General features: G+C 39.3%; 1 non-coding gene across 1 annotated transcript; it reads right to left on the reverse strand.

The window, feature by feature from the left end:
* Positions 1-2,674: 2,674 nt before the first annotated feature.
* Positions 2,675-2,780, reverse strand: LOC112781305 (small nucleolar RNA R71). Its single transcript, XR_003192089.1, has one exon. It is a non-coding gene; the product is annotated as a small nucleolar RNA R71 (small nucleolar RNA).
* Positions 2,781-7,976: the final 5,196 nt, after the last annotated feature.

Raw genomic sequence — 7,976 nt, forward strand, 5'->3', positions numbered from 1 at the left:
ATATTCCTTGTGAACCGGCTGAATTCATCACTTCGGGTTCGAATTTGAGCTAGGACTGAAGGTGCAGGATTGTCTTTACCTTCGAAAACTAGCTTGTTGCGGAAGAACCAGATTGAAGAGGTAGCAACACCAAAAATGCATTACCAGTTGCTGTGTGCGGAGAGGTTAGCTTTAATCCAATCATTGATGCGTGAGCATCTTATCTATCTTTTTCTAGTGAATTTGCATCTAATTTGTTGGGTTTAATTAAGAATTAATTATATTTTAGCCACTATGGATGCTATTTTGAGTTTTGTGCAATTTTAGTTATTTTAGGTAGCATTCGGATGGATTTGATGAAGTTTCTGCAGAGAAAGAGAAGAAACCAAGGAGATGACCAGCGAATACCGATGCGGACACATGGCTCACGCGACCGCGCGAAATGGAGGAAATCGCAATGACGCGATCGCGTGCCTGACGCGAACGCGTGGACTGGAATCTGCACAAATGACGCGAACACGTAGACGACGCGGACGCGTCACATGAATGATCTGCAGAATTGACAGAAAACACTGGAAAAAATTTCTGGACTATTTTAACTCAGTTTTCAGCCCAGAAAACACAGATTAGAAGCTGCAGAATGGACAAATCAAGTGGTCCCCACCCATCAGCTGAAGACTTGTTAATTAATTCGAATTTAAATTCAAATATTATTTTAGGAAAAGATATTATTTTAATTTTAATTTTAGATATTTGATTTTTAAATTATTAGGATTAGTTATAAAAGGGATCCCAACAGGGTGGTTCCAGCACAACATATTCCACAACATTATTCCATATAAATTCACATTCCATATTCCATGAGCAACTAATCATCCATTGTTAAGGTTAGGAGCTCTGTCTATTGTATGGATTGATAATATTATTTTTCTATTTTAATTCATGTTTTGATTTATATTTCAATAATTGTTTTCGTTCTTTATTTTATGAATTTGGGTGGAACGGAAGTATGACCCATGTTCTATTTGAGTTCTTGTATAACTTGGAAAAGCTCTTTACTTGAACAATAGCTTGAAAACATATTATCCTGAATTTCTAATTGTTTGTATTTAACGGGATACGTGACATATAATCCCTTTATTTTTGGACAATTAGGATTCTTGTGGCATATAAACTGGAATTTAATCATCACCCTCTAATTGGAATTAATTGACCAAGAAATTGGCAGCTCATGAATTTTAGAGGAGACTAGGAAGGTCTAAGGAATTAGAGTCTAGTCACAGATAGTTTGCCATAAATTAAATCTTGCATGATTAGAATAGTTAATAAGAAAAGTCAATCCAGAAAATAGATAACTCTAAAGCCTTAACTGTTTTCCCATATATATTTCACAACTCATTTGCTGCTTGTTTTCTGAAATTCTTGAATTTACTTTTTAATGCCTTTTGAACTTCCAACACTATTTTCTATTTGTCTAACTAATCCTATCAAACGCTATTGTTGTTTAATCCATCAATTCTCGTGGGATCGATCCTTACTCACGTAAGGTATTACTTGGTACGACCCGGTGCACTTGCCGGTACGTTTGTGGTTAGAAAAACCGCACCAAATTTTTGGCACCGTTACCGGGGATTGATTGTGATTAACAACTACTCGTTGTTTGATTGCTTAAATTAGATAATTTTTCTTTTAACTAGTTTTATTTTATTATTATTAATTTTTATTTTTATTTTTTATTTTGATTACGGTAATTTTTTTTTATTTCCTTCGATCTTTCGTTCCTTAAGTCGTGCATCCGCTCCTGTTTTCTTTTTACTTCCTTTTTGCTATCGATTTTTTTTGTTTTTTTTTTCTTTTCCTTCTTTCGTCCGTTTTTAATTTTTTTAATTATTTTTATTTTTATTTTATTTAAATAAATAAAAAAATTAGCACTAATATTTTTCTTTAATTTCTGAAATTAAGTTTGGTATCATCTATTTATTTTTATTTTTATTTTGATTTTTTCTGTTTATTTTTATTTTTAAAATTTTCGAATTATTTATTTATTTATTTAGTATTTTTATTTTATTATTTTATACAGGTTACCTCACAGGGACTTCTCTACACTCTGACGTAGAGAGTCCCATCTTTTCTTATTTTCTTATTTTCTGTTTGTGTATGTGCAGGAACAGAGATAAAGAACATCTCTTAGACTTTGATCCTGAACCTGAAAGAACTTTCAGGAGACATTTACAACAAGCAAGACTTTGCAAGGCTGCAGAATCCACTATGACAAATAATAATGTTAATGCCAATGTGGTAAATCCGAATGGGGATGATCAACAGAGAAAAGTGCTTGGCTCTTATTCTGCCCCTACTGCGGATCTTTATGGAAAAAGTATTGTGGTGCCTCCTATAAATGCAAACAACTTTGAGTTGAAGCCACAATTGGTCAGGTTGGTGCAACAAAATTGCCAGTATCATGGACTTCCTCATGAAGATCCAAATCAGTTTATATATGATTTTCTGCAGATATGTGATACTGTGAAGACAAATGGAGTGAATCCAGAGGTGTACAAACTCATGCTTTTCCCGTTTGCTCTGAGGGATAAAGCAAAGCTATGGCTAGATTCCCAACCAAAGGAGAGTCTGAATACTTGGAAAAAGGTCGTTACTGAATTTCTCACTAAATTTTTCCCACCAAAGAAGCTAATTAAGCTTAGGTTGGAGGTTCAGACTTTTAGACAGAAGGAGGGTGAAACTCTTTATGAAGCTTGGGAGAGATACAAGCTACTGACTAGGCAATGCCCTCCAGACATGTTCTCCAAATGGACCCAACTGGATATCTTTTATGAAGGCTTGGGTGAGATGTCCAAGATGAGCCTAGACACTTCTGCAGGCAGTTCACTACACAAAAAGAAGACACCAGAGGAGACTATTGAGCTGATTGAATTGGTTGCAAGCAACCAATATTTATACTCATCTAACAGAAATCCTGTGAACTCTGAGACCCCTCAAAAGAGAGGCGTGTTGGAAGTAGAAGCTGTTAATGCTCTTCTTGCTCAGAACAAGCTGATGTCTCAGCAAATAAATCTACTTACTCAACAGATGGGTGGCATGCAAGTCTCAGCTATCAACACACAAAATTCACCACAAGAAATCTCCTATGACATGGCAGGTAATTTTGTGCAAAATGATAATTATGATTATGCTCAACCTTCTTCTGAACAGGTGAATTACATAGGGAGTGGTCCTAGAAATCCCAACAATGATCCATATTCTAAGACATACAACCAGGGATGGAGGAATCACCTAAATTTTGGGTGGAGAGATCAACCTCAGAGATCTCAGAACTTCAACAATAGTTCTCAGGGCGGTTTTCAACAGAACAACTATAATAACCGCCAAGTTCAGTCTCAGCAACAACAACCACCTCAGCAGGCAAATTATAAATCCCAAGAAGATTCTAAGTGGGAGATGATGATGAGTTTCATGCAAGAAACCAGAGCCTCTATTAGAAACTTGGAGGTTCAAATGGGTCAAATGAACAAGCAATTACCTGAAAGGTCTTCAAATACATTTCCTGGTGATACAGTGGTGAACCCAAGAGAAGATTGTAAGGCTATTCAATTGAGGAGTGGTAAGGTGGCTGGTTCTGAGACCAAGGTCAATGAAGATCTAGATGAAAAGGAAGCTCCAGAGGAGAAGAAGGAAGAAGTGGAGCACGCCCCTCCTAAGTGGGCAGACAACCCGTTCCCTAACTCTCTTGACACTTATCCCACCTTACCAAAGGCCCCTGATACAAGCCAAAAATGCCATATCCTCAGAGAATTCAGAAGGCGTCCAAAGAAAAACAATTCTCTAAATTTTTAGATGTCTTCAAAAAGCTGCAGATCAACATTCCTTTTGCAGAGGCTCTGGAGCAAATGCCTCTCTACGCTAAATTTATGAAAGAGTTGTTGACCCACAAGAGGAATTGGAAGGAGCAAGAAAATGTGGTGTTAACCAAGGAATGCAGTGCTATTATTCAACACACCCTTCCTGAGAAGATGCCAGACCCAGGAAGCTTTGTCATTCCTTGCACCATTGGAGAAGTCAGCATTCAGAGAGCTTTATGTGATCTTGGAGCTAGCATCAACCTCATGCCACTTTTAGTGATGAAAAAGCTTCAAATTGAAGAGGTAAAACCCACTCGTATTTCTCTGCAACTTGTTGATCTTTCTATTAAATTACCTGTGGGTGTGGTCGAGGATTTACTTGTTAAAGTAGGACCATTTATTTTTCCTGTTGATTTTGTTATATTAGACATGGAAGAGGAGGTAAAACCCTCTATTATACTTAGTAGACCCTTTTTAGCTACAGGTAGAGCTCTGATTGATGTACAAAAAGGTGAATTAACCCAGAGGGTCAATGAAGAACAGGTGGTTCTAAATGTTTTTGAAGCCCTCAAGCACCCCAATGATTCTGAGGGGTGTATGAAAATAGATGTTATTGAACCACTTGTTCAAGAAGTACTGGAAACTAAGGTACTTGATGATGTTCTAGATTCTATTTCTGAGTGTGAATTAGTTGAAGTTGACGATTCACCACCCCAAAAGGAGCTGATGAACACGCCAATCAAGGAGGAGGAAGCCCCTAAGCTTGAGCTCAAACCCTTACCCCCTTCTCTGAAATATGTGTTCTTGGGTGGAAATGATTCATATCCAGTGATTATTAGCTCTTCTCTGAAGCCTGAAGAAGAGGAGGCGCTTATTTCAGTGCTCAAGAGCCATAAAACAGCTCTTGGATGGATCATTAGTGACTTGAAAGGGATTAGTCCAACAAAGGAGACTCAAGATCCTCCTTGAAGATGATGCCAAACCAGTTGTGCAACCACAAAGGAGACTCAATCCAACTATTAAAGAGGTGGTCCAAAAAGAGATAATGAAGTTATGGGAAGCAGGTATTATTTACCCTATTTTTGACAGTCCTTGGGTAAGTCCTGTGCAGGTAGTTTCCAAGAAAGGAGGGATGACAGTGATCAAGAATGAAAAGAATGAGCTTATTCCTACAAGAACAGTCACAGGATGGAGAATGTGCATAGATTATAGGAGGCTCAACACTGCTACAAGGAAGGATCATTTCCCCCTCCCTTTCATTGATCAGATGCTTGAGAGGTTAGCTGGTCATGCTTTTTATTGTTTTCTAGATGGATATTCTGGATATAATCAAATTGCAGTGGACCCTCAAGATCAAGAGAAGACAGTATTCACATGCCCCTTTGGAGTATTTGCCTACAGGAGAATGCCATTTGGACTTTGCAATGCTCCAGTAACTTTTCAGAGGTGTATACTTTCAATTTTTTCTGATATGGTTGAAAAGTTTATTGAGATATTTTTTGGTAATTCTTTTGAATCCTGCCTTAAACATTTATCTCTTGTCTTGAAACGGTGTCAAGAATCAAACCTTGTTTTAAATTGGGAAAAATGCCATTTTTTTTGTTACAGAAGGCATTGTTCTTGGACACCGGATTTCAAGTAAGGGAATTGAGGTTGACAGAGCAAAGGTGGAGGTAATTGAAAAATTACCACCACCAACAAATGTTGAGGCAATTAGGAGTTTCTTGGGTCATGCAGGATTTTATAGAAGATTTATAAAGGATTTTTCTAAAATTGCTAAACCATTGAGCAACCTGTTGGTTGTTGATGTTTCTTTTGTCTTTGATTATGATTGTCTGCATGCTTTTGAAACTCTGAAGGCAAACCTTACCTCTGCTCCCATTATAGCTCCCCCTGACTGGAATTTACCATTTGAATTAATGTGTGATGCTAGTGATTTTGCTATAGGAGCTGTTTTAGGACAGAGGCATGGTAAGCTTGTACATGTTATTTACTATACCAGTTGTGTGTTAAATGATGCTCAAAAGAATTACACAACTACAGAAAAGGAATTATTAGCTGTTGTGTATGCTGTTGATAAGTTTAGGTCCTATTTACTTGGTTCTAAGGTTATTGTTTATACTGACCATGCTGCTTTGAAGTACCTTCTAACCAAGCAGGATTCTAAACCAAGATTAATCAGATGGGTGTTGCTCCTTCAGGAGTTTGATATTGAAATAAAATACAGGAAAGGGTCAGAAAATCAAGTGGCTGACCATCTCTCTAGAATTGAGCCTGAAGCAGGAGTACAACCACCCACAGCTGTGATTGAGACATTTCTAGATGAGCAATTGTTCCTCATTCAGCAGGCTCTATGGTTTGCAGACATTGCAAATTATAAGGTCATGAATTTTATTCCAAGGGAGTACAGCAGGCAACAAGTAAAGAAGCTATTGACTGATGCAAAGTACTACATTTGGGAAGAACCATACCCTTTTAAAAGGTGCTCAGATGGAATAATCTGGAGATGTGTCCCGGATGAGGAAAAGCAGCAAATTCTTTGGCACTGTCATGGTTCTGATTATGGAGGCCACTTTGGTGGTGAGAGGACAGCTACAAAAGTCCTTCAGAGCGGGTTTTACTGGCCGACTCTCTTCAGGGACTCAAGAGCATTTGTGAAGCACTGTGGCAGATGTGAAAAAGCTACAAATCTCCCTGCCAACCATGAAATGCCACAGCAGGAACTTCTTGAGGTTGAGTTGTTTGATGTGTGGGGTATTGATTTCATGGGACCTTTTCCACCCTCACATTCAAACAACTATATTCTGGTGGCAATCGACTATGTGTCCAAGTGGGTGGAAGCTGTGGCTTTGCCCACCAATGATGCCAAGGTGGTAATGAGCTTTCTTCAGAGATATATCTTCAGTCAGTTTGGTGTCCCAAGGACACTCATTAGTGATGGAGGAAGTCACTTCTGTAACAGACAGCTGGACTCTCTTCTGCATAGATATGGAGTCCGTCATAAAGTGGCAACCCCCTATCACCCTCAGACAAGTGGACAGGTTGAAGTTTCCAACAGGGAACTTAAGAGAATTTTAGAGAAGACTGTCAGTATTTCAAGAAAGGACTGGTCTAGGAAGCTTGATGATGCTCTCTGGGCATACCGGACAGCGTACAAGACTCCTATTGGCATGTCCCCTTATCAGTTAGTCTATGGCAAAGCCTGTCACTTACCAGTCGAACTGGAGCATAAAGCTTACTGGGCAATCAGATATCTGAATCTTGATTCAGAAGCTGCAGGAATTAAGCGGATGCTTCAGTTGAATGAGCTTGATGAATTCAGATACTCAGTCTATGAGAATGCCAAGCTCTATAAGGAGAGAACTAAGCTATTGCATGACAAGAAGATAGCCATCAGAGTCTTTGAGCCAGGACAGAGAGTGCTTCTATATAATTCAAGGCTCAAATTCTTTCCCGGGAAGTTGAAATCCCGGTGGTCAGGACCGTTTGTGGTTATCAGAGCTTCACCATATGGTCATGTAGAAATACAGGAAGAGAATTCTGACAGAAAATTCACAGTGAATGGCCAGAGGTTGAAGCACTATCTTGGAGGCGAGATTGATCGCCAGAGGTCCACTCATCTGCTGAACTAGCAGAGCTGATTGTCAAGCTAGTGACGTTAAAGAAGCGCTTGTCGGGAGGCAACCCAATAAATTTGTATCCTTAGCTATTTTTCGTCGTAGTAGTTTTCTTAGTTATTTTATTTTTATTGAGTTCTTACTAATTTTCTAATCATGCAGCCATGTTCTTCCAGGAACCGAACACCTCAAGCTATATTTCAAAAAAAGGGGGGGGGGGGGCGGGGGAGGCACATGACGCGGACGCGTCAATCATGTGTGCGTGAAAAATGAAAATTGATAGAGAGTTGCGCGGGAGTGGCGCTGAACTCATGCCTTTAGCAAAGATGATCCCACGCGAACGCGTACCCCACGCGTTCGTGTCGTTTGTGATTTTCACCATTCACGCGGGCGCGTCGCCCACGCGGACGCGTGACCCAAAAAATCGACGTAAAAGGGCGTTTGGGCAGAGAGTTGTACTGGCTTGGGGCAAGATGTGTGCTAAAAGCACAAATTTGGTCACGCGGACGCGTGACTGACGCGA

The sequence above is a fragment of the Arachis hypogaea genome, chromosome 19 (genome assembly GCF_003086295.3).
Source record: "Arachis hypogaea cultivar Tifrunner chromosome 19, arahy.Tifrunner.gnm2.J5K5, whole genome shotgun sequence".
In the NCBI taxonomy this organism is placed as follows: domain Eukaryota; kingdom Viridiplantae; phylum Streptophyta; class Magnoliopsida; order Fabales; family Fabaceae; genus Arachis; species Arachis hypogaea.